The sequence below is a fragment of the Theropithecus gelada genome, chromosome 7b, assembly GCF_003255815.1.
Source record: "Theropithecus gelada isolate Dixy chromosome 7b, Tgel_1.0, whole genome shotgun sequence".
NCBI classification, from domain to species: domain Eukaryota; kingdom Metazoa; phylum Chordata; class Mammalia; order Primates; family Cercopithecidae; genus Theropithecus; species Theropithecus gelada.
In genome coordinates, this window is record NC_037675.1 from 74,659,781 (window position 1) to 74,675,267 (window position 15,487).

Consider the following 15,487-nt stretch of genomic DNA (forward strand, 5'->3'; position numbering starts at 1 on the left):
GTGGTACCCAAAGCCAGATACTCAAACCAAACTGCAGAAAAGTTCAGGAAAAAATAAGCCAAAGCCATTATTTTACAAACACAATGCAAAACAATAAGATAAAAGTAAGTAAAAGGGAAGTAACAGATGGAATAAAACCCAAGATATCAAATTCCATAAAGGGCAAAGAATTCATAACTAGATTCTTCACCCATTTAAAAAATCAAGAAAACCAAGAGTCAGATACATATTAAACACATAAGGAGTTACACCACAAGTAGCATCTACAAGTGTATTTAGAGCAAGAAGTAACATGTCTAAATTGAGGTGTTGACCATTCTACTATCCTATGACCCCAGTATGTTATAGCAGGACCCTTGGTCACCTAAAATTTTCGTGTTAAAAACACAGTAAGTCTTCATTACTCTATTAACAATCTTTAAAAAGCCATTATTTGTTCTCTGAGTTAACACTGACATTTTTCCTAATAATTTTTTTTTTTTTTTCTTGAGACAGAGTCTCACTCTGTTGCCCAGGCTGGAGAGCAGTGATGCGATATTGGCTCACTGCAACCTCCCCACTCCTGGGTTCAAGCGATTCTCCTGCCTCAGCCTCCCGAATAGCTGGGATTACAGGCTCCTGCCATCATGCCCGGCTAATTTTTGTATTACTAGTAGAGATGGAGTTTTACCACATTGGCCAGGCTGGTCTGGAACTCCTGATCTCAAGTGATCTGCCCACCTCAGCCTCCTGAAGTGCTGGGATTACAGGTGCGAGCCACTGTGCCCAGCGTCTAATAATTTTAGAGACGAGGTCTCACTATGTTGCCCACGCTGGAGTGCAGTGGCTATTCACAGGTATGATCATAGAGCATTACAGCCTTGAACTCCTGGGCTCAAGTGATCCCCCCGTCCCAGTCTCATGTGTAGCCAGGACTACAAGTGTGCACCACTGCACCCAGCCTTGGCTTGGGTTTTAACTTGACATTAAATGCATGGAGACATTTTGGGGACACAGGAAGATTTTTTTTTTTTTTTTTTTTTTTTGAGACAGAGTCTCTCTCTGTCGCCCAGGCTGGAGTGCAGTGGCCGGATCTCAGCTCACTGCAAGCTCCGTTTCCCGGGTTTACGCCATTCTCCTGCCTCAGCCTCCGGAGTAGCTGGGACTACAGGCGCCCGCCACCTCGCCCGGCTAGTTTTTTGTATTTTTTAGTAGAGACGGGGTTTCATCGTGTTAGCCAGGATGGTCTCGATCTCCTGACCTCATGATCCACCCGCCTCGGCCTCCCAAAGTGCTGGGATTACAGGCTTGAGCCACCGTGCCCAGCCGGGGACACAGGAAGATTTAAAAACTACCCCAAAAAAATAATTTTCTTTTTACTGGCTCAGAAAATACTTTTTGGCACATGAGAATCACATGAGAACAAGCTGATGCATAATTCCTCCTGTGATGGAATGTAATAGTAATTTAACAGTATCCTTTCTTTTTAACTGCCTCAAGGATACAGCAAAATAAAACGAAAGCAATATGAAGGCTGAGAATAGGTATCAGATTATCATAAAAAATATAGATCAAAAAGAATCTGTTGCTAAGGTTGGCGCAGCAGCCTCTAGAAGGGACAAGGGAGACTATCAGAACTGTCTACCACTCTCCTCTATATGTGATCCAAGCCTAGGAAAACTTGATATGGGGACATGGCCTTACTTAACCTGTGATCCACTAGGCCTCATCATCTCCACCACCACCATACATTTGATGAGTGCCTATAATATGCCAGCCAGTGGAAATACCTGGACGGTTACTGAAAGGCAACAATCAGACAAAAAATAAAGAATACCATAGGTAAGTGCTACAGTAGAGCTGAGAACAAGGTACAGTGATGTCAGAAAAGAGGTATAATCAAACTCTTTGTGAAATTGGGGAAGGTTATACAAAGGAGAAGACTGAACTGGGAGCTGAAATAATTTTTCTTGATGTTCTAGGTAGGGGCAGGGAGACAGGGAAGTAACAGAAGTACTGGACATGCCAGGCAAAAGAAACAGCAGTACAGGACATGGAAGCAAACAACATGGCAATTCTGGGGCTCTATAAATATTTTAGTATGGCTTGGTAAGTAGACTTGGCAATGGGAGAGGCATAATGGGAGATATAGTAGGAAAGGCCTAATCATGGGAGGTCTTCTATTCCTGATAAGGACTTTGATCTTGATTCTATGCGTAATTAGAAGCTACTCTGTAAATATTATTACAATAAATTGAATTTAGGTAAAGGAGATTAGCCTTGGTAATATGGATAGGCTTCATCCAATCAGTTGAAGGCCTCAAGAGCAAAAACAGGTTTCCTGGAGAAGAAACCCTGCCTGAGTTTCCAGCCTGTTGGCCTGCTTTACAGGTATCAGACTTGCCAGCCTGCCAGCCCCTACAATCACATGAGTGAATTCTTAAAATAGATAATATATAATATATATTAATATGTGATATATATCATATATGATATATATATTATATCATATATATATATAAAACCTCCTAGAGATTCTGTTTCTTTGGAGGATCCTGATACAGAAGTAGAAGTTAGACTAGAATGGGTCGATAAGTAAATGAAAGGCAAGAAGAGTCTACAAGTATTAAATACTTTTTTTACAAAGCTTTTCTATAAAAAGGAGAGCTGTAGGGCAATAAGGCACAGGCAGAGGATCAAGGGAAGTCTATAAGAATTGTGATACACTAGCATGTTATACTTGAAATAGAATGGGCTTTGGATTAAGACAAATACGAGACTGAATTCAGTGCTACTATTCATAAGCTAAGAGTTATGTAGCCCATTGAGCTTCCATCTCTTCATCTGTAAAATATCTGTAGTTTGTTAAAAGGATTAGAGATTATATACAGTACCTGGAATTTAAATAGGGTAAAAATTAGCAGCCATTTATCATCATTATATTATTAATAAACTTTTAAAAACCTTTCCCAGTAGTAAAGCAGAATTCTTAAAAGAGTGATATACATTTTCAACAATGACAACAAAAAATCCTCTTCATGTGCTGAATGGGAAAAGCTAGTGGAACAATGGAAATGGAAGGCCCAAGAAAAAGAGAAGAGTAATTTAGAGGACAAAGTCCAACAAAATGCAGGGTGAGATGGGGCTAGAATACAAGTTTTAGACAGGAGGAGAGATGTCCATTCCTATGAAATGGAGGGATAAAGTGAGGCCGAGTAGATAGGAAGACAGATTTGTAAAGGAGGGAGTAGCAAGTGGAGAAAATTCACTCTGCAGAACCATAAATTCATCTGCGAATGTGTGGTATTACTTTACCTGCTTTACTTTGCTGGGGAGAGGAAAGATGACAGGCAGAGTAAAACAGTAAAGACTGAGAACAGTAGTATGGAGGCAGTCTAGTAGAGTGACTAGGAACCAAGCTGTTGTTTGGATTTGAATTCTGGTTTTGCAAGTTACTCCCATCAAAGGCAGGTTAATTTAATTTCTCTGTGCTTCACTTTCTACACCTGTATAATGATGTTAATAATCTCATATACCTCATAGGGTTACTGTGAGGATTAAACGAATTAATGTATACGAAAGGTTTAGAACAAGGACGGTCATATAATTTACTCTACAAACTGGGAACCCTTTGAAAATGAAAGGGATGACTATTAAACTAATAAATGGGTGTTATAATAGGGCTGTTCCAGGCAAATTGGTAGAACAGTCATTCACCAACAACAGTAACTGCTCATATTTAACCAACCCTCATGTAACAATTAGTATTTTGCTGGAAGGTAAGCTCCATGAGGGCAAGGTTCTTCCTTCTATCATTCACTGCTGTATCCCTAGAACTTGAACAACACCTGGAACAGAGTAGCAGTTCAAGAAATATTTGTTGAAAGAAAAATATGCTAAATATCAGTTGTAGGAAACAGGAGATAGCTGACCAGTCTCCTGTTGTAGCTGACCAGTCAATATACAACATTACCAAATGGCACTGACAATTCTAAGATATTTAAATTTGCAGTTTAATCAATCTGCTCATTGTACAATTGTAGTCTGCAGTGTTCAGTATCTAAGGCAACAGATAGGACTACTTCAAGGTTGGAAGACTGAAGAAGGGAAAAATAAAAGGTCAATTTAGAATGGGACTGTTCTCCAGTTAGTCTCCTTACAATATTCAGGGAAATATAACATTTTCTTGGCCCAATTATATGCTTGTTTGTTTGGAGACAGGGTCTTGCCTTGTTGCCCAGGCTGGCATGCAAGTGGCACAGGACAGTTCACTGCAGCCTTGAACTCCTGGGCTCCGGTAAACCTCCCACTTTAGCCTCTCCAGTAGCTGGGACTACAGGCGTGCACTACCACACCCAGCTAATTTTTAAACATTTTTTTTTGTAGAGATGGGGTCTTGCCCTGCTGCCTAGGCTGGAGCATAGTGACATAATCATAATTCACTGCAGCCTTGAACTCCTAGGCTCAAGCGATCCTCCTGCTTCGGCCTCCCAAAGTGCTGGGATTACAGGTGTAAATCACCATACACAGCCCAACTATATGGTTATAAAAACATGTGTGGCCAGGTGTGGTGGCTCATGTCTGTAATCCCAACACTTTGGGAGGCCAAGGCAGGTGGATCACTTGAGGCCAGGAGTTCGAAACCAGCCTGGCCAACATGATGAAATCCCGTATCTACTAAAAATACAAAAAATTAGCCAGGTGTGGTGGCACGTGCCTGTAATTCCAGCTACTCAGGAGGCTGAGGCAGGAGAATTGCTTGAACCCAGGAGGCAGAGGTTGCAGTGAACTGAGATCACGCCACTGCACTCCTGCCTGGGTGATAGACTGAGACTCCATCTCAAAAATAAAAAAAATAAATAAAATTGTGCTTTTTGAGATAGGCCTTAATAATTTTATAGTATTGTACTAATGTATCAGTAAGGAATCATATTTGTCATATTTCATGACCTCTGACTCTCTAATGAAAGAAAACAGATAATATGAATTCTTGCATTTGTTCATACTTTTGGGTGTCAGTTCCTGTACATCATTATAGTTTGCCACATTACAGTTACTTCAGTCAGGTACTGAAATTTTTTTTTTTTTTTTTTTTTTTGAGACGGAGTCTCGCTCTGTCGCCCAGGCGGGAGTGCAGTGGCCGGATCTCAGCTCACTGCAAGCTCCGTTTCCCGGGTTCACGCCATTCTCCTGCCTCAGCCTCCCCAGTAGCTGGGACTACAGGCGCCCGCCACCTCGCCCGGCTAGTTTTTTGTATTTTTTAGTAGAGACGGGGTTTCACCGTGCTAGCCAGGATGGTCTCGATCTCCTGACCTCGTGATCCGCCCATCTCGGCCTCCCAAAGTGCTGGGATTACAGGCTTGAGCCACCGCGCCCGGCCTTGAAATATTAATGATTAGAAATTAAGCCCAGGCTTCCTCTCACAAATTCTACAGTTGCAATACTTCCATATTTCTTCCATATTTCTTTTTTTTTTTCTGACACGAGTCTTACTCTGTCACCCAGGCTGGAGTGCAGTGGAGCAGTTTTAGGCTCACTGCAACCTCTGTGTCCTGGGTTCAAGTGATTCTCGTGCCTCAGTTTCCCGAGTAGCTGGGATTACAGGTGCATGGCCCCATGCCGAGCTACATTTTTTGTATTTTTTTTTGGTAGAGATGGAGTTTTGCCAAGTTGGCCAGGCTGGTCTTGAACTCCTGACCTCAGGTGATCCGCCCACCTTGGCCTCTCAAAGTGCTGGGATTACAGGTATGAGCCACTGCGCCTGGCCAATACTTCCATATTATTTGTTAACTTGAGTCTTTCATTCTGACCACATAAACTAAGATTTCTGAGCATTTTTAAGAAAAGAAGATAAAAGTGACTAAGAGGACAATGTCTGCCCTAAAACTGTCTACTTGAAACCAGTATCCTAGGCGATCAGGCCACAGTTAACTAATCAAAGGACTGAAAAAAGACAACCTACATTAAGTATGAAATGTAGAATTTACATACAGGCTGGGCACAATGGCTCATGCCTATAATCCCAGCACTTTTGGAGGAAGTTGAGGAGGGTGGATCACCTGAAGCCAGGAGTTTGAGACCACTCACCAACATGGCGAAACCCTGTCTCTACTAAAAATACAAAAATTAGCCAGGTGTGGTAGCAGGTGCCTGTAACCCCAGCTGCTCGGAAGGCTGAGGCAGGAGACTCACTTGAACCCGGGAGGTGGAGGTTGCAGTGAGCTGAGATTGCACCATTGCACTCCAGCCTGGGCAACAGAGTGAGTGAGACTCCATCTCAAAAAAAAAAAAAAAAAAAGAAAGAAAAAAGAATTCACATACATCTTAGTGGCACAAACACCTCTTTAAAAAGACAACATGCTGGCCAGGCACGGTGGCTCACACCTGTAATCCCAGCACTTTGGGAGGCCAAGGTCAGTGGATCACCTGAGGTCAGGAGTTTGAGACCATCCTGGCCAACATGGTAAAACCCCGTCTCTACTAAAAACACAAAAACCAGCCGGGCGTGGTGGCATGCGCCTGTAGTCCCAGCTACTCTGGAGGCTGTGGCATGAGAATTGCTTGAACCTAGGAGGCAGAGGTTGCAGTGAGCCAAGATCGCCCTACTGCACTCCAGTCTGGGTGACAGAGCGAGACTCCATCTCAACAACAACAAAAGACAATATGCTTCAGGAACTAATAAAAATGTGGAAGTGGCAACACAGATGTTCAGACATTCAGAATTATTTTATCATCGCTGCTCTAACACTTTCTACTTTAATAATAATTTCACGGTTATAGATAGAATTCACACTGACAAATACAAGTATCATGAAAAAGCTTCACAATAATGACAAAAATCCTTTTTTTCAAAGAAAACCGATCTAACATGGACAGAACTTCAGTAACTTAGAATTTAAATTGGTGAAATCTGAGCAGAAGGATCAAGCTAACCAAAAGTGAAAAATTAAAGTATAACTTTCTCAAGTAATTACTCTACACTATAAATATCCAGCTTAGTATTTAAAAATTATTATATTCTTTAAAACTTTTTGTTATGGGTAGATATAAACCAATATAGCAATTAAACAGGTTCCGACACTGGAGAAAATAATAACATATAGTGAATCTATTACAAATTACTAAATCAGGAAACTTGTACCAGAAGGAAATGCACAGGTAATCTTAACACAAAAAAATCTGGTGAAGGAACACAAAATGGTTGGAAAAATGGCACAGAAATACTAACAAGCTCAGCACACTGTAAGATGACTTTCTCCTAAATATAAAAGCTACGCACAGTAAAAGGCAACTGAAATAACCAATTGCTATCTACCTATCTCCACAGTTTTTTTGTTTGCTTTTTGTTTCTTTAAGTAGAAACTACTGTTTCTTTCTTTTTCTTTCTTTCCTTTTTTTTTTTGTTAGAGACAGGATCTTAATTTGTCACCCAGGCTGGAGCGCAGTGGTGTGATCACAGCTCACTGCAGCCTCAAACTCTTGGGCTCAAGTCATCCACCCACCTCAGCCTCCTGAGTAGCTGGGAGACCACAAGTAAGTACCAACACACCCGGCTTTTTTATTTTTATAGGACTTTTTATATTTTTATAGGACTTTCATAGGACTTTTTCATTTTTATAGGAAGGGGTCTTATGTTGCCCAGGCTGGTCTCAAGTTCCTGGCTTCACGTGATCCTCCCACCTCAGCCTTCCAAAGTATTAGGATTACAGATGTGAGCCACTATGCCCAGTTGAAACCAGTTTTTAAAAATAAATTGAAAAAGGATGAAAATGACAAGTCAGTGATATACATGGTAGGTGGAAAGATTCTTACATTGCTCTTTTATTTCATCAGTATAACTGATGTTATCCTTGGGAGAAATGAGTTTTGTTTTATTTTTTGAGACGGTCTTGCTCTGTCGCCCATGCTTGGAGTGCAGTGGTGCGATCTTGGCTCACTGCAACCTCCACCTCCTGGGTTCAAGCAATTCTCCTGCCTCAGCCTCCCAAATGGCTGGGATTACAGGTGCCTGCCACCATGCCCAGCTATGGCTAATTTTTGTATATTTAATAGAGAAGGGGTTTCACCATGTTGGCCAGGCTGGTCTTGAACTCCTGACTTCAGGTGATGCGCCTGCCTCAGCCTCCAAAAATGCTGGGATTTAGGTGTGAGCTACCATGCCTGGCCGAAATGAGTTTTTAAACTGTTGAAATTAGGAATTAGCAAACGTTTTTTGTGAAGGACCAGATAACAAAATATTTTAGGCTTTGCAGGACATACAATCTCTATTGCAACTACTCAACTCTATGATTGCACAAAAGCAGCCAGAACAATATGTACACAAATCGGCATGACTTTGTTCCAATAAAATGTTATTTACAAAAACAAATACAGTAGTGGGCCATAGTTTGTGACATCTGATATAATCATAATCTCTATAAAGTAATTAATTGAATGTTCTTGGAAAGATAATTCTTTTTTTTTTTTTTTTTTTTTTGAGACGTAGTCTCGCTCTGTCGCCCAGGCTGGAGTGCAGTGGCCGGATCTCAGCTCACTGCAAGCTCCACCTCCCGGGTTCACGCCATTCTCCCGCCTCAGCCTCCCGAGTAGCTGGGACCACAGGCGCCCGCCACCTCGCCCGGCTAATTTTTTGTATTTTTCAGTAGAGACGGGGTTTCACCGTGTTAGCCAGCATGGTCTCGATCTCCTGACCTCGTGATCCGCCCATCTCGGCCTCCCAAAGTGCTGGCATTACAGGCTTGAGCCACCGCGCCCGGCCGGAAAGATAATTCTTTATACTGAAATATTAGACCTGTTGGAACTGTGTTCCTGAATTCATTTTCTTTTTTTTTCTGACAAATGTATTTACATCCTACCCATTTTAAGGTGCTGTCCAACTCTAAAATTCTATGATTCCCAAGATCACCAATGAGATAAGAGCATGCCGTTGGCAAAAATAAAAATGACATTTGGAGGCAAGACAGTTCTGCTGGGCATATGCTAAGTAAGAGCAAAAGGGTTAAGCAGATGTTCTAATGTAAGCTGAAGTGAAGAAATGCTATAAAGACACGTGGAAACCTAATTTTGCATAGCTTTGAAATGTTAAGAAGCAACAGCAGCAAGCAGACCAATTAGGGCAGAACAAGTCACTCTCAGAACAACAGTGATTTGCAATTCTACTGTGCAAAGTTCCTTCAGCTACAAACTAAAGAGGTCTTCAAAGGTACCCAATGTGTAAAGAATCACTGGTCAGTCTTTCTGCCACATCTACACAGAGGCAGGCATTACAGAGTAATGGTGATATATAAACCAGGAAACCATGATATAGTGTGCCTTGTAATAAACAAGAGACTTTTTTCAGAGGAAACCCAGCTTCATTGTTTTTTAAATCAGAAAAGCCTTGAAGTCTATAATTTGATATTTGAATTTCTGAACAGAATGGTATAATAAATAAATTTTGTCTTGTAATTCCAAAATCCAGTGAATATACCCCAAAGAACAAAGCAGCGAAAGGATAGAAACACAACTTTCTTCAGGATTTGAGATTGTACTGTGCTTAGGAAGAGTACAGTAACTTTTAGTCTCAGACGCTAAGGTTAATTATTCCTGTACTTTCTTAAATGAGAGGGGCACTTAAAGGCTTTTAGGAAAAAACAAGCATGGAGCATGTCATCAACTACACAGTAAAGGAGAGTTTGGAGAGGCAATTTAGCTCTTCTAGTATGCCAAATCACTTCAATTGGGGGAGGGGAGACCTAGGGATTATTCCAATATTAAGTTCATTTTTCAAAGGTATATAGTAGCTGAAATGAAAATTCTAGAGGCATCTCAAATTCAACCTGTCCAAAACCAAATTATCCCTTCTCACAATGAATGATTCCACCTCCCCTTGGTCATCCATGAATGAAATCTGGGTCTCATCTTGTTTCCTTCTCAACACCCCTAGGTTGAATGAATGAATGAATGAATGAATGAATAAGTGTGCAACATGTTTTCTCTCATCCCAATGTCCCTGATAGTGCTGTTCCTTCTGTCTGAAATCTTTCTCTTCTTAGTTTAACTGGAACTCATAGTTTTTAGGCTCAGCCTTAGGTGTCATCTCCTCCTAGAAGCCTTCATTACAACCTTTCACATTCACTCTTCCTCTTTGCTCCTGGAGCACCTGTTATTGTCACACAATTTGGTAACCATGTCTTTACCTATCTGATTCCTCCCACAACAGGGTGAACTTGAGCAGTACATTTCTCATTCATTCCTTTATTCATTAATTCAAATATTTTGGAGCAGCTACCACGGACCACAAATTATTCTAGGTACTGAAGATTTGCAGTAAACAAAACAGGTGGAGATCACTGTCCTCACAGAGCTTACATTTCAGTGAGGAAGAGATAAACAAATAAGTAAAATGTATGGCATGACACACAGTGATAAGCCCTATCAGATAAAAATAAAGCTAAGAAGTGGAATAGGGAGTGTGTGTGTCTGGTGGAGAGTGGTGTTTGGATTTTTTTAAAAGTTGTCAGTAAATGCCTGATAATGGGGCTTTTGAGTGAAGGGAAAGAGATGAGGAAGTGAGCCACACATATATCTGGATGATGTGTGTTCTACTAGAGGTTACAACAAGTACAAAGGCCCTGAGGTGAAAGCATATCTGGTGTGTTTAAGGAATATCCAGGAGGCTAGTGTGGCTGGAACAGAGGAAGCAAGAAGAAGGCTAGGAGGAGATAAAAGAGGAAAAAGACAGAGGGGATTCATATGCAATGGCCTACAAGGCCTAAAAGACTTTGGCTTTTACCCTGAGTAGATCAGGAAGCTACTGGGGGACATGGGACAGTGAAGCAACATAATTGGGCCTCTGTCTTTTTTTTTTTGAGACGGAGTATCACTCTGTTGCCCTGGCTGGAGCACAGTGGCATGATCTCAGCTCACTGCAAGCTCTACCTCCCAGGTTCACACCATTCTCCTGCCTCAGCCTCCCAAGTAGCTGGGACTACAGGCACCCGCCACCACGCCTGTCTAATTTTTCTGTATTTTTAGTAGAGACGGGGTTTCACCATGTTAGCCAGGATGGTCTCGATCTCCTGATCTCATCGTGATCCGCCTGCCTAGGACTCCCAAAGTGCTGGGATTACAGGCGTGAGCCACTGTGCCCGGCCAGACCTCTGTCTTAAAAAGATCACTCAGGCCGATCTCTCAAGAGGGGATGGCAGGAGGACAATAATGAAAGCAGGGGTAGTAGGATGCTAGTAGAATGCTACTGCAATGGTTCAGTTAAGAGGAGATGCTGGCTTGGACCAGGGTAGGAGTGGTGGAGATAGTGAGAACTGATTAGGTTCTTGAAGGCTAAAGCAGACAGGAACTGTTAATGGAGTGGATGTAGGGTATAAGAAAAAGAGAAGTCAAGGTCAAATCCAGGGTTTGGCTAGTGCATAGGGACAGAGATGCTGTATACTGAGACTGGAAAAAACTAGGAGAGAAAGATCCTTCTCTCCTTGGGGGAATTCGATTTGTGACATATTAAAGGGTGAGGTGACTAGCAGATATCAAAGTGAAAAAGTTTAATAATGATGATAGTGACACCTATCTACCAAAACAGGCCATTTGGTGCTCTTTACTTATGTTTATTCATCTAATCTTCACAACAACCACATGAAGTAGGCATTAATCGCAAAGCTAGCAAGTGCAAGTAATCTGGTACCAAAGGCTGGGCCCTTGCTTCCTATGCTATATTGCTTCTAAGATGGAAATACCATTATGGAGTTCAGGGGAGATGTATGGAGATATAAATTTCAAAACCATCAGCATATATTACATAAATGATATTTAAAGCCATCACATTGTGGATGAGATCATTAACGGAGAGGTGTAGGCTGAAAAGAGTCCACAGACGAAGGGGAAAATTGGGAAAGTATGATCCCTGAACTAGTGTTTCATGGCAGAGTGAGAGATGGGCTACGTCAATTGCTGCTGATAGCCTGAGTAAGGCAATAGGACTACTGGAATAGTAATACAAAAGAAGATAAGGGCAGCCGTGGTGGGGTGGTGGAGGTAAAAGTTGTGGAGATGATTAAATGGGTTCAACAGAAGAAGGAGCTGAGGGTACCAAGAAAAAAACTTTTTGTAAAAAGAACATGGTATATTTTTATGCTAATGGATGATCCACTAGAGAAAGAAAACTGATTACAGAGGAGACGGGGGTAGCATTGCCAGAATAAGTAAGAGTTGGAATTAGAAGAATCTGGTGGAGGAGTTGTCCTCTGCAAGGAGCACAGATAGTTCATCCCTTGAACAGGAGGGAAACAATATATGAGCACAGATGCACTTTTAAAGAATAGGATCCAATACCCAAAGGAATATAAATAATTCTACTATAAAGACACTTGCACACATATGTTTACTGCAGCACTATTCACAAAAGCAAAGACTTGGAACCAACCCAAATGCCCATCAATGATAGACTGGATAAAGAAAATGTGGCACATATATACCATGGAATACTATGCAGCCATAAAAAAGAATGAGTTCATGTCCTTTGTAGGGACATGGATGAAGCTGGAAACCACCATTCTTAGCAAATTAACACAGGAACAGAAAACCAAATACCACATGTTCTCACTCATAAGTGGGAGGTGAACAATGAGAACACGCGGACACAGGGAGGGGAACATCACACACTGGGGCCTGTCGGGGAGTTGGGGGCAAGGGGAGGGAGAGCATTAGGACAAATACCTAATGTATGCGGGGCTTAAAACCTAGATGATGGGTTGATGGGTGCAGCAAACCACCATGGCACATGTATACTTATGTAACAAACCTGCACGTTCTGCACATATATCCCAGAACTTAAGGTATAATAATAATAATAATAGTAATAATAATAATAAAAGAATAGGATCCAGAATGAAGATAAGCACTAAGTACAAGTTGTCATAGAGGAGAAAATTTAGGAAATATAAAATAGAATGGAGATTTGAATACACTAATTCAAGAGTGGAGTCATAAATAACATGAAATCCTTTACTCTCAGGAATTAGGTTAAAACAACGTAATCACACATTACTTTTCCTTTTTTTTTTTTTTTTTGAGGCAGAGTTTCACTCTTGTTGCCCAGGCTGGAGTGCAATGGCACGATCTCGGCTCACTGCAACCTCCGCCTCCCAGGTTCAAGCAATTCTCCTGCCTCAGCCTCCCTAGTAGCTGGGATTATAGGCATGTGCCACCAGGCCCAGCTAATTTTGTATTTTTAGTAGAGACGAGGTTTCTCCATGTTGCTCAGGCTGGTCTCGAACTCCCGACCTCAGGTGATCCACTCGCCTCGGCCTCCCAAAGTGCTGGGATTACATACACATTACTTTTCAACCATGCATTCTCTAAAACTTAACCATTTCTAATGGTGCCACTTAGCAATTATAAAAACATAAAAACTTGAAAAACTATATTTGGCAGTATATTAACAGCAGCTGTAAGAACAGATATTATAATATTTTTGGTGATTTTTATACAGTCAGAAGTGGTTGCTACAAAGAAAAATAAATCAAAGTGACATAACCCAGAGAGGAGTTCACAAACTCAAATGCATACAAGAGTTAAAGGCAGATAACAAATGAGTAAAGCAGGGACAACAGGGAGTTGCAGGGATTGTGGCGAATAGGCAAAGGGCACAGCTGTTACTTAGGTCAAGACACTGTTGCCACATAGAAAGCACGCTGTTTTGCCAGGTCTGCTAATTCTTAAGATGAATATCCTACTTTTTATATAAAAGCCTGTGTGCAGGCCAAAAGTCCACGTTTATGGAAGTATTCAGGCCCTTGGGCTGTCTAGCGTCCTCTGCATTAGACACTTCTCTATTCATTATAATTAAGGCATACTTGAGGAAAGCAGAGGAATGCTTTTTGAATGACAGAACATCAACATGGGGTAGGTGAAAGAACTTTGCACTAAGTTTCAGAAAACCTTGGTTTCACTGTAGGCACTGCCATTTAGTATTAGCTGGGTGAACTCTCTGAGCTTCTGTTTATTCATCTGTAAAATGCAGTTTCATGAACTACCCTGTCCAATTCACTGAACTGTTGTGAATGGCAAATTAGAAAGTAGGTCAAAGCACATAATAAACTATAAAGCTCTATATAAATACAAGTAAATGGCTTCAAAAAGAGATCTAATAGGGTGGCCTAAGAGTATTTCCTGTCTCTATGTTGAGTCAGCTTCTTCATAAAATGGGAATACAGATTACTTAGCTCATAGGGTTCCTCAAATACATTAAAATTATAAAAACCTTTTTTCAAACATTAAGTGCCATGTAATTTTTGGTAATAAAGTATTTGCCCAGTACAGCCAACTATGCTAATGAAGTTGCATGTAATAATCCCTAAAAAGCTGAGTGCATTATTGGCTTTCCTAAGGCAATGAGCTATTTATTTTATTTTATTTATTTATTTATTTATTTATTTGAGATAGTCTCACTCTGTCACCCAGGCTGAAGTGCAGTGTCACGATCTGGGTTCACTGCAACCTCTGCCCACCCCCGGTGTTCAAGCGATTCTCCTGCCTCAGTCTCCCAAGTAGCTTGGATTATAGACACCTGCCACCACGCCCAGCTAATTTTTGTATTTTTAGTAGAGACGGGGTTTCACCATCTTGGCCAGACTCATCTTGAACTCCTGACCTTGTGGTTCACCTGCCTCAGCCTCCCAAAGTGCTGGGATTACAGGCGTGAGCCAACGCACCCGGCCATGGCAATGAGCAATTTAATTAGTTTGGAAAAAGTTATTTCAGATCCTTGTGTTTTTTGCCCCTCTTTTACAATGTTTGTAAGCTTACAATGGATTACAGGCCTGTAACAGACCCAGATTTATCTGTTCCATACTGCTAAAGTTTCTGGAGGCACTGCTCCTATCAGGTGGTGATGTAACAATAGGGAAGGTCAGGTCCAAGAGGCAACTTATGGAAAAGAGAAAGTTTTCCTGGCTATGAGTCATAAATTCAGAATCGGGGCAAACAATTCTTCTATCTAGTTACTTTCACATAAAAGTGTTTAATAAAAACACTTCAGCAAGCGCCTGTGGTCCCAGCTACTCGGGAGGCTGAAACAAAAAAATCACTTGAACCCGGAAAGCAGAGGTTGTGGTGACTGAGATCGCACCAGCCTGGGTGATGAAGGGGGACTCTGTCTCAAAAAAACAACAACAAAAAATGTAGGCATACAACACACAAGCCATCCAGCAGGCTGGGCACAGCGGTTCATGCTTGTAATCCCAGCACTTTGGCAGGGTGAGGTGGGTGGATCACTTGACCTCAGAAGTTTGAGACCAGCCTGGGCAACATGGTGAAACCCTGTTTCTATAAAAAATACAAAAATAGCTGAGTGTGGTGGCACACGCCTATAGTCCCAGCTACTCGAGAGGTTGTGTTGGGAGGATCCCCTGAGCCTGGAAATTTGAGGCTGCAGTGAGCCATGATTGTGCCACCGCACTCCAGCCTGGGTGACAGAGTGAGACCCTGTCTCCAAAAAAAAAAAAAAAAAAAAAAG

The 15,487-nt window shown here is 41.5% G+C and overlaps 1 protein-coding gene across 7 annotated transcripts in view; it reads right to left on the minus strand.

Annotated features, from left to right (window-relative positions):
• The window catches only part of NUMB (NUMB, endocytic adaptor protein), a 194,363-nt gene that overhangs the window by 23,663 nt on the left and 155,213 nt on the right, over nucleotides 1-15,487 (minus strand). The gene's annotated exons all lie outside the window — the stretch shown is intronic.